Raw genomic sequence first — 12,214 nt, forward strand, 5'->3', positions numbered from 1 at the left:
AACTAGGTTCATTCAACTCAAAATACCAGTCTTTTCACACACACACACCCCCAAACACACACACACACACGACGCATAAAAATAATGTTCGTACTAATTTATTTCCTTTTCTCTCTTTTTAACCTTTTGTTCTTTGTATTCTCTGTCTGTATTGTCCAACCATAAGGAAACTTTTTTGTTTAAAGTAACAAAAGAAATCATGAACTACTATATACTGTAATACATCTTTGTATTAAGGAAACATGTAAATACAACACAGTGCCCATTTGATTTGTGCATTCAAATTCAGACATGTTCTAAGCATTCATATATATATACTTGACTATTCAAATATATGCACAAATGAGAGTGACACTGTCCACTTGTATTATAACTTTGCCAGACTTAAGAAATGCTTCATTCAGGAATACTGTAGCTTCTCCTCATGAGCAAATTCTGGAAATTACCTTACTGCCTCCCTGTAGGCATAACTATTTCTCTCTCGCTCTTAATCTGTATTTGTTGTGTATTCCAAATAGAATTATTCCTTAATCTATCGTGTACTTTATACATGTACACTTACTGAAAGCATCAAGTGCATCCTTTTGTGACCAAGGTATATGCGAAGGTTTATTTCTTGGTAAGAAGTAGAATACTTGGCGTACTTGGGTAGTGATTAGATTATTAGTAAAGAATTTTAAAACTCACAAGCACTGTGAATGAACCGACACCTTGAATGGTTTAAAAGCTATTTTTTCAACAGCTTTAGTACTTACACAGTGAGATCACTAGAACTAAAATGCGAGACTTGAAACAGTTTCAACATATACAGTTTTTATGCCATAGCATTTCCTAGAAAGAGTACATGACAATCTAGTACCTCATGCAAAATCAGTTACTTTTTAGTTCAAGATCCTCAGTCACTAAACAGGATATTATTTTGTGTCCTGAACAATATCTTGTTCCAGTTTCTAGGGAAACCGGCAGCAAAAAACTAAGTTTACAATGCTGCATCCTCCAGAAACTGACTACAACGTCAGTCTCCAGGGTATCATTACCAAGTGCTATTTACATTTAAATTTCTATAACCCTTAAGCAACTGGATTGTTTGTTTATATGCATGGTTATGATCTAGTAGGTATCTAGGTGCTATTCCTCACCTCCCAATGTGGGTTCACAGCCTCTTGGTGTTTAATGACTCACAAAGCTAAATTTCAAATCAAGGACACCACTTGTGAATTTGTATTTTGGAAATTTCTCTCTGCCACACTCCGTGAGATGGCTGTTCAAGCCTCAGCATCTGCTTCATTAATGGATGTCACTCATTTGACTTCACACACGGGAAGAAACAGGCAAAGTCATGTTGCTGCAGTGTGGTACAAACACCCAGAGTCCAGAGGAACAGTCTCTCCGTTTTGCACAGAAGGTTTTGAGAACTGGCCTCAGGGAACCAGGTTACATGTTCCTAGGGGAAGTCAAGGAAAATCCAGATCTTTCTTGACAGACACTTGCCTCTTTTGTCAGAAAAGCTCAACAAATACTCTGATGAGTTACTGATGCTTTTATAGTGGAAAATTCTCCTGACAAACTACTCCACTGACCAGAGATGACAAGGCCCTGACATCAAGTTTCTGTCTTCAGAATATACAGAATTGTTATAAAATCTGTTCACAGGGGATGCAACAAAAAAAATTCAGGGACTGTATTTTCCCACTGAAATCATCATCAATTTATCATTTAGTAAAAACCCTCTTCCTTTCTATTGCCTTTTAAGGCTTTATACTTTTAACTTTGCAATTATTTTTCACAGAAAAATTCTTCCATGAACTTCTACAAGCTCTAAATTTCTTCTATATTTAATGATATAGAACCTACTAAACAGAATACAGCAAATCACCTCTGTGACTAAGAAATCACACTTAGCCAAAGAAATAAAGAATATGAATATAAGAAGAGCAAGATTTCACTTCTGAATTGCAGACAGGTACTTCCATGTGCAGCCTTCCACAATCAGAGAAATTTAATTAAGTAAGTAATGTTTTAACCCTGGCAGGTGCAGGGCTTTGCAGGGTTTATTTATTTATTAAGATCAGATTTATTAAGATCAGATTTTTCTCCAGAAAATTATTTCAGCAAAGAAATTGTTAGCTGGTCTCTTTTTACACTATGCTCCCCTATTCTCCGTTCCACTCCCCTTGTTAAGAATGTTTAACCTGAAATAAACCAACATCACCTTTTTTTTTTTTCCAAACTTCACAAAAATCTAAAATAAATGTAAAAATATGGTACTTTAGCATTGTATAGTAGTACAGAAACAAGAACCACACATTTAGAATGAACTCTGAAGAAATCCTGGGCTCTGTAGGAAAAAGCTACTTGCTGGATGAGTGCTAACTATAAGCAACCCAATTACACAGCTTGTTTACTCTGTTTTCAGTAGAGCATATATGTGTTATTACTATAAACAGTGGGTTGTTTGATTTTTATATTCTAAAATCATTGAAGAATTAAAAAGATGCATCCATTTGCAAGTTGTTAGTCCTTAAAATGAAACTGAGATATTGTATTCACAGTAGAAACTAAGGCACACTATTTAATAAAAATATAATTCATATAATTATAACATTGAGATCAAAACCCAAATGTTTTTCACTATAAAGTCACTTTACAGTGTGCAGAAATAATAATAAAAGTAAACTTATACATTACATTTATAGTCGGTTATACTTTTTCTTGGAAGCTTTGCTGAGTTTCCTAAAATCATTTAAAAAAAAAAAAGTGATGCTACTATGGGATTTTTTAAGTCAAATAAGCAATAAGTAAAAAAAGATGTTGAAACCATTAAAAATACGTAAGAGAAGCTTGAAAAAAATAGAAAAGCAATGCTTCAAGGTGATAAATGCACATTCCCCACTGCTTGGATGCAATCTAAGTACATCTTTAGCTAATTACATAATGCCTTCTGTGCTGCATTTCCTTGATGTTGTATCTTCCTTTTATTGTAAATAATTAGGGCAGGCTTACTTGCAAGATGGATTACTATTTCATGAGTGTTGAGTTCATTGGACACTGCTGTTGATTTTATAAACTTACTGCACTGGCTTGACAATAAAGAAATATCCCTATTACAGGCTCACCCAGAGTAGCCCGGAGCACGTCTTAAGATGCAACGAGACCTTAAATCAGCCTGTGAGTTAAACAGAACTTGTGGCTTCTTTGCATCTCATAAGATCAGTTTTCAATTAGAAGTGAAAGGCCGCATACTGTACTAAATCATTCTTTGACTTTAATGAGCATCTCTCACATATAAGTCAAAGGTTGTGTATTGAGGATGATGTTTGACTAGTCTGTACTCTGAAAGTAGAGTGAATGCCGATTCATTTGCCTACCAAATAAGAAGCAAAGGCAGAAGCAATACCAAGGACATGCCTTGGTAACATTACACCTGTTGGGCAGAGGTTCCCAAGGCCACCCCAAGCACTGATTCCCAGCACACAGCCGGGCTGCCTCTGCAGCACTGCCATTTCAGTTATCCACAGTTTGGCCCATACTTGTTTTAGATATCAACAATGTCTTACTTCTCTGGTCAGCTGAAACAGGATAACTCACTGAGTCCAAAGAAATGAGAAAGAAAACAATTTGGATGAAGAAGGCTAACAGCTGATCAATCTAAATCCAATAAGCTACACAAAGGAACATTAACTGTTGGAAAATACTTGGACATTCTTGAAAAACCACATGGCATGATGGATGTTTCTGAAGACCACAGTTAAAATGAAGAGGAGGAGAAATGCAAAAGTAAAACAGAGTGAGGATATGTTTGGAAGATCTCTTAAACTCCTGAATTACTGTTTCTCAGATGGAGAGGTAGGATTAAAAAACAGGAACAAAAGTTAGGCAAGAAGTGGCTATTCTAGGGGTGGGAGGGCTGCATGGCTGTTCCCCAGCCATGTATCAAAATGAAAGCAGTTTGGATTGGGAAAGGAAGAGAGGCGTTTTGAATACCTCCCTCTGAAGTGTTTTAACTTTCCCTCAGAAATATCCCTAAAGCCCTACAGCCACCAAAATGCCAGCCAAATTCTGATGAGATATAAAGTTAGGCAAAGTCTTTGATGTTTTAATAGAAACAGAAAATGGCAGTTTACAGGAGACTACTACTTAAAACACAGTAGAAGGAAGCAAAAACAAAGGGCACAGTGAGTGGATGAGTATTTTCAGAGATGAAAATATGCAGGGTGTCATAAAAGATGCCTGGAAATTAAAAGTTATGCATAAGAATGAGATCTGGAAAGAGAGAAAGGTGATAAATTAGAAATTCCAGGTAGCAGAAAGAGAGAGAGCACTTTAACATCACTAGAGGTAAGATTGCTGGAAAGAAAAAGGTGCTACAAGAAGAGTATAACTAGAAAAAAGAAAGGGAAGGTCATGGATAGAGATGGGAACAAGACTACTCAGGATTTAAAAAATCTGTCTTAAACAGATGTGAAATGAAACCCCTGAGTATTCAGCACAGCTACTTTATTTCTGTGTCACAGCTGAGCCATCTATAGGAAATACTGTATCACTGGTACTTAAACAAATAAAAAGGAAGGAGAGTCCAATGTAAAAAGAAGGAACAGGAAACTCATTGCAGAATGAAGAGGGTCTTTTTTATTTCTCACTCGTCTTTATTTCTTCCCCTTCTATTTTGGCAGCTTCTGTGGGGAAAGCCCTGCTACTGTGAGAGGGATAACACCAAAAAGCAAAACACTCTTCAGCTACCACATTTCTGCAGAACCTCCTGGCAGGGCTCCTTACAAATGCCTGGCTATTTGATGTACTTATGTCAGGGCAAAATTCAAGCTCAGAAATACAAACCAAAATTGTTTAAAAGGTTTTTAAGATACTCCCTGAGAATGAGATAATCATTCATGAGAATTGATGCAATCCTTACAAGTAATCAGCTCTTGCCAAAGAATGAATTAAATTAGAGGGACAGTGTTGAAGCCTGCATCCTATTAAGAATATACAAGAGGAAAATGTTTCATACATATTTTGCATACATTTTTCCACTGTCTAATTGGGCTGGAGGAGTGAGATAACTCATAGCCTATTGTTCTGGCAAGCCACAAGTGTAAAGAGAGAAGGGGATTGTTAACAAGCTAGTATTAGTACAGTAACATGACTCGATCGTTTTATTTCTATCTGTTGGATGGATGTCACAAATTCTCATGTAGGAAATTTGCTCTCCCTTTTGCCACAAAGATTAGCTACAACCTGTGATACCAGTACTTTGCTGGAAGGAATAGTACAGGAGCTTCACTGCTGTGTTATTATCTGGGATCTATTATGTTTTACATTTTTCAAAAATCTTTAAGCTAAATCTTTGACATTCAACTGCCTATAAAGACATACACCACCCGATGAGAAGCTTTGATGTGCATTTTGAGGATTAAATAATCTAGATGGAAGGCAATGTGTTTCCAGCCAAGAAGAAAACTATGGAGGAAATTTTGCCTCCTGCCGTTTAGCACTGCTGGCAGTCAATACCTTTTAGCCTACCCTCTAAATTTGATTTCATACATATTTACAGACTATTTTTCCTCTTACTACTAATTCTTTTGAGACCAAATTAAGAACAAAGATAGCAGGAACAGGCTTCATCAAATAAAAATGTAAATATGCTGCATCTCATTTTTGGATGAAGAAAGTTTATTTAAATACTTTCTTGAACGGAATATCTTTGCAGTATCATTATTGGTTGCAACTGGAAAAGTAACAGCCTCACAAGTCAGAGTAACCCACTGAGGCTTAAGCAAATTTATGCATTTAAATAATGTAGTTTACTTAAAAAAAAACCCCAAACCCTAGAATTTTCTGCATTTTCAGACAAGGAAAGAATACTACTAATAAAACAATTATAACAGATACTAAAGAAAATATAATTTCCTATATTCAAGGTACATTTCAGGTACCTCGATAGTTTTAATTATGAAAGAAACACTGAAGTAATTACAGAAAAGTGGGTTATTTTCACATTTTTGAAAGTAAACTGAAAATTCTGGTGCTTTTAAAAGTGAGATTAATCCATAACATATTTCCGGCTTTCATTTTCTTAGAGGAAGTCTAAAACCCTTTTTTTTTTTATTAGCAGCCCACTTTTCTGTCTGATTGACTTCACCAGTAAATAGGCAACAGGGCACAGTATCTTCATCTATTTGATGAAGCCAGTGAGGTTACAGCAGAGACCGGTGGGGTCAAAAATCTTACAAGAGTTACTTGATCTTCTTACTTCACAGTTTATGTTCAATGAAAAAAATAAATATACTTTGTCTGACTAACGTAATGCTCTGATACTTTTTCCTCAGTTATTACCTCTACCCACAACCACATTAAGTATTGTTGAAAGATTCGGGAAAACTGTTAGGAATAATAGTTGCTATAAACAATAAAAGTCTTTACATTCCATCATCTTCATGGCATCTCTCACAAGTTATTTTCACCTCGAGACTTCCTTTAATTTTAAGATTCTTCTATCTTATCCTACCCAAAACCCACACAGAAGTTTCTATCTGGGCTTTGTAGAACTAAAGTAGCCCTGGAACTTGTGATTCTACCTTTAAAAACACTGTTAAGCATCTTACTGCATCATCTGCTCTTCTTCATAACCTATCAGACAATACCTACATCTGCTAAACAGTCAGATTGAGGCTGGTAAGGCATTAAACATCATGTGTGTGCTGTTTAGGGGTCTCTGCAGGCCAATCTCTGATTTAGATTAGACACCTAGGAATGTTCTGGTAACCAAAGGTAAGCACACTGCTTCTGGAGAAGGTGTCATCCACAGTGCCACAAGGGACAAGTAAGATAAATTAAAGGTTGCAATGAGAAGCCCACTGGGATTTCAGTTACAAACAAACTTTAGCTTCCTCTGCACTCCCCGGCTTCTAAGGAGAGCATGCAAACCAAACTCACTGAGCTAAGGATGTCAGGATTTACGTGGGAATCTGTATATTATCCTTGCCTGCAGGTATTTCTTCACAGAAGAATATATTAGGCCCTACTACCTTGAATCATTTTCTTTTGAGAAACTGAATCACAGTTCTACTACTTCTAAAGTGACATATATTCACAAGCACAACATTAAACTGATATGTGTTTGCTATACAGTATATAGATATCCTTTGTTGACGTCTCATGATATTTCTATATAGGGCAAGATAAAATCTACTTGAAAGAAGAACAAATATGTTAACTGTTTTTCTCAAGAAAACTCACAGAGGAAGGAGAGATTAATCTTTTTTTTAAGTGCCTGCAACATTTCAGAGATGTATCTACAAAGAATTGTGACAAGTTTAACAGTGACATTATGTAGAATAGTGAGAAGACTAAACACTAACTTAAAAAGCCAAACTTGCCCATTAATTCTCTGTCTACATCAATCAGTAAACTGCGTGATGCTTAAACACAACCCCCTAAGCTGGTAGGCACGTTCATTATCTGTAGGCCTATTCCTACAAGTCTACAGTAGGACACCAAGCATTCTTGGCTCAGGTTTGTCACCTATGGTTTTATTTAGTTTCTCTATTTCCTTAGGGAAAAAAAGTCTGCAGCTTGCTCTCTGCAACTGCTGTGCCTACTGCTTCCCCCCCAGGCTGTAGGGCAATGGTGACATGGTTCCTGGGAACATACCCCTGCTTGGGCTTGTTGGCGACTGTCATACAAACAGCCTCATGTTTCTTTATCTGCTGAACACCAGATGCACAAAAATATCAAGAGTGCACAAATATTTAGGGAGTTTTCAAATTTTCCTGGAGACTAGGAACACATCATTTGGATGTTTGTGATGTAACAACAAGCTAAATCTAAATAATAAAATTATAAACAAATTTATAAAATAATTATAAATTAAAAAATATGTTCTGATAATGCAAAAAAGAGAGTGGAAAGATTTAAGAATGACCTTTAAAAGAAAATATTACTTGATAAATGTTTTTCTTTAAAGTTCTGGCATCTGATTTCTGTGGACAATATGTGTTCATGACAGTAAGTGTTCACTTAGAATTATATCACATAATTTCTGAGAATTAAAAAACCACAAACTTTTTCCCATCTCCAAGATTATATTCAAGAAAGATGTTTAGCAAATTCTCCTCTAAGGACTGTATAAATCAGAATTATACAAATGAATGTTTTCACAATCTCAGAGGCTTCACCACCGTAATTAGAAGGTGAATTTTTCACTTTTATTTTGTTATTCCTGTCTCCTGGGTCTGATTTATAACTTTTGTTACACAATTATATTCATTTATTTCTTTGTGCCATGTTGTATGTTATTTCAAAAGTAACATCTAGGGTGTCCTTGCTTTAAAATGTAGATTTAGCCTCTCTGGATGAAACTTGGTAGAACATCTGTGTTTGAAAGTATGAAAAATTACCACATTTTCTGAGTGAACCAGGCTGAGTGCTCACATTATACCGTCTCTAAGAGAAAATTAAAGTGCTGCTGATAGCTGAGGGACTGGATGGCTCAAGGGAATCATAGTGTGACACAGTCTTTCATCTGATGAAAACCAGCATGAATTTAGCCCATGCTGATAATGACCAAAAGTCATTATCATTTGTTCAGTAATTTATTTAAAATGAGTTAGGGGTCCAGCTCACGTCTTGGTGGTAAAGAGTCCAAATTAGAACTGAGCAAATAATGAAGAAATGTCTCTGCAAAAATGATTTCATATTTTTAAATTAGTATGCTTAAGCTTCTTTGTATTTATTACCTTCTTAATATTTTAACAAACAAGTCTAGGAGGAAGGATGTTTGTGAATTTAAAAGATGTATCAGCAAATTCTCATGGAAAGCAAATCCTGAATTTATGAAGACAAGTATTTGCACTGGAAAAAAAGATCTATTTTTTAGGATTCTGCTTATTCAACTAAATACATTAAAATATGTCCTACGCAGTCTCTGCCTGGTCAAAACTAACAAACAGCTTCTATTTCGTGAATCAGATGCTAACGAATGAAGTGTTCTCAAGAAAGCTACAGAATCACAGCTATTTACAAAAACCACTCACCAAAGAAAGGCGCCTCACTAGCTAAACAGAGTTAAACAGAAAAAGAGACTCCATAAAAATAAATGATGTTGTATTAACTTAATATTTGGGATAAACTGAGGCCTGTTGGAAATGAGAACAGAGAATTTGAGTCTTTGCAGAAGTGGAACAAAGACTAGTGTGTGAAGTCATTCTGGCAACATGGCCAGGGGATAAAAATCAGAGAGTGGTGTAAGAGAGAGTACAAAGTCTAGCAGAACCATTTACTGGGCTCATGTTCCCAAAAAGGGTGTATTAATAAACATGGGTATCTTGCAAAAGTACCTCCAGTAAGGGTATCTGGTGCCTGCTAGCAGAATGTGTAAGTGTAGGGATTATATTTCTGTGTGACTAACAATACGGCACAAGCCCCGTAAAGGCCTGGACAGACTGTTGCTGTAGCAGATTCTCCTCACTGAGAAACACCATATTTAACTGGAATAAACAGTATTGCTCCTGATTTACATCAGAAAGTCTGAGAAGAGAAAAACACCTGGAAGAGAGCAGCCATAAGCTTATTTCTATTGTTGCTAAACAGAATGTCAGCAACATTTCCAATCTGTAATTTGTACTGTTTGCTATGTTCATCTTCATGCCGTAGGGAAAAATGATGCTTAAGGCAGATTGATTACACCACACTAGCCTTAAGCTAAAATGACATCATAAATAAACAGTGCAAGAAATTGTAATAATGACAGCAATCAAGACAGCTATAAAAAAACAAACCAAAGTAGAAGTGCGGCAAAGAAATACTTATTCAAACTTATAAAATAGAACTAGCTAGGACATTTAAAGATCCACTTAGAATAATAAAGAGAAAATATGGCAAACTAAAATATATTATAATACTTGAAATTGTCCTTTTAACCTTTACTTGAATTAGCAAAAGTTGCATGTTCATACCCGATGGCAAAATATAGTCCTTTTCTAGAAAAACATGGAATTTTGTTATTAATACCGAGCATGTAATATTAAAAACGTCATCTATTATAAAATCTAATGCATGACTATATTGCCAAGTATTGAGCTTAGCAAAGAAATATTAATTCAGCTTAAATTGGTCCAAAACCCAATAAAGCTATCCAATGAAAATTTGGGTGAAATGTCCATTTGCAGACCAGTAGCTACAATAAAGAAGCCAACATCTTCACTTGTTGAAAGTAATATGCATTGAAGTCCCGAACACAAGCCTCCTCTAACAATAAACCAAATGAGCTCTCAATATAAAATATGTCTTCCTTCTCTGAAAATCTGTATAGTGAATACAGCCCGAGGGAACTTTTAACAAAATGTTATAAAACTGAAAACTGACATTAATAGGAAGTACTGATATATCCTTAGTGACAATGAGTTCAATTCTCCTGCCACTGCATAATGGAAACACCAATTGGCTCCAATTTGCTTCGATTGGATTTGCTCCGATCAGTGACAGAAGAACGAGGCCCAGTCCTGCTGAGACATCATTATGAGAGACAGATTTAGCAGAAAGTATTGGCTACAGCTGAAATATGTGACTCTTTAACGTTACTTAGGCTTTGGTTGAAATCCACGGGGGTGGATAGGACACAGTAAGTGTGGTCAATGCATTCCTTAGAGTCAATGACTAGTTCACATCATGACCTCATGAGGTAAAGCACATGGCATTCCTCCTTCCCACTGCATACATCAATCCCAGGTCTCCCTCTGTGCAAATTTATCCTGACCCTTTATTCTGAAAAAAGCATCTAGCGTCTCCCACCTCCTTAATTATTATTCTGCCTTTTGTGCATCTTTCTTCTCTATCTGCCTAAATACACTTCATTTTCATTCTCATCCTTGTCTCTTTCTCTCTTCACCAATCTTCATCAGATCTCCTTTACTCCCTGTGCAGCAGGGGGGCTGAGGTAGGAGAGCTGTCCCAGAATGTCTGCCCAAAGCATCCCTGAGTCCATTCTGCCAAAAGCACCTGCCCACTCCATTACTCCACCTTTTCAACAGTATGCCAGAATTCTGAAGGGAAGAAAGAGGTACTGCACTCCTGTTTGTGAAAGCTAGGAAGGGGAAGTGCAGTCTGTCCCCTTTCCATGATGATCTGACCAAGAACAGATATACCACACCAAGGAAAGGTGCAAGAAGGAATTTACTCTGTGCTAGAAATATGTGATTAATTTTATACTGAATCCAACTGAATGTTTCAATTGATTTTTTTCTTCAACTCAGGATTGAAAGCCTATTATAATACTACTTATCAATAGAGAATGTTAATTCACACTTTGAATTAAGTGGCTAAAATGGGGATTTAATTTAGATTTACTAAGACAGCAATTGCATGTTAATTAAATAGCAATTGATTATTAAAATATTTTTACTGAGGTTTAACAGCTCTACTACATAAGAAGATTTGCTAAATTACTGTCCAAATTGTGTCTTTAAAAGTACTGCAGTGAATTCCGTGAGGCTGCACAGATGCAAATGAAACAAAATTTTACTAAATAGTTGTTTTCTCTTGAGTTAGTTTTTATTTAACTCACTGAGACTAAATCAAGTGCTACAGATATTCAGGACAGGTAAAGTGTTAAGGAATACCATTGACTATGTCATGTGTTTTGAAGTTGTAAAACACGATAGTAAATGTCTAACAGCATTTATTTGTTACCAAAATAATCTTTAGTTCAAAAACATATCAAAATGTTGATACTTCTGCATGTAAGTCCGGAACCAGACATATAAGATATAAATTAATGTGATATATAGCAATCTGGGCTATTATGGCCATAATACACTTGAGTTAACAGCGATGTGGGAATCTCAACTGGAAAGTGAGGGCTGAACTGGACTCAGTTATGCATCAGCAAACAGTGGAGAGATAAGAACTGTCTCATGCTGTTGCGTGGTGTCCAGGCACACAACACTAAGCAGGTGCTATGATCAACATTTTTTCCACTTGATCCTGAAATCTGGGCTCGGGATATGCATGAGCATAGCCTGGGTTCTCCCTCTGCAGCTGAGGCAGCCCAGGGGAGAATGCCATAGAATATTCACTACCAATTAACATAATCAATGGAGATCTTTGCCAAATTAGAAGGGCAGGATAAAACACTACAGTTGTATCAGTAGTGCCCTGTCAGAATTTAATCCTCTACAGGTAGATGTTTTTCTGCATTTTCCCATCACTATTTAAGAGG

Source organism: Gallinula chloropus (assembly GCF_964237585.1).
Source record: "Gallinula chloropus genome assembly, chromosome: 6".
Taxonomy (NCBI): domain Eukaryota; kingdom Metazoa; phylum Chordata; class Aves; order Gruiformes; family Rallidae; genus Gallinula; species Gallinula chloropus.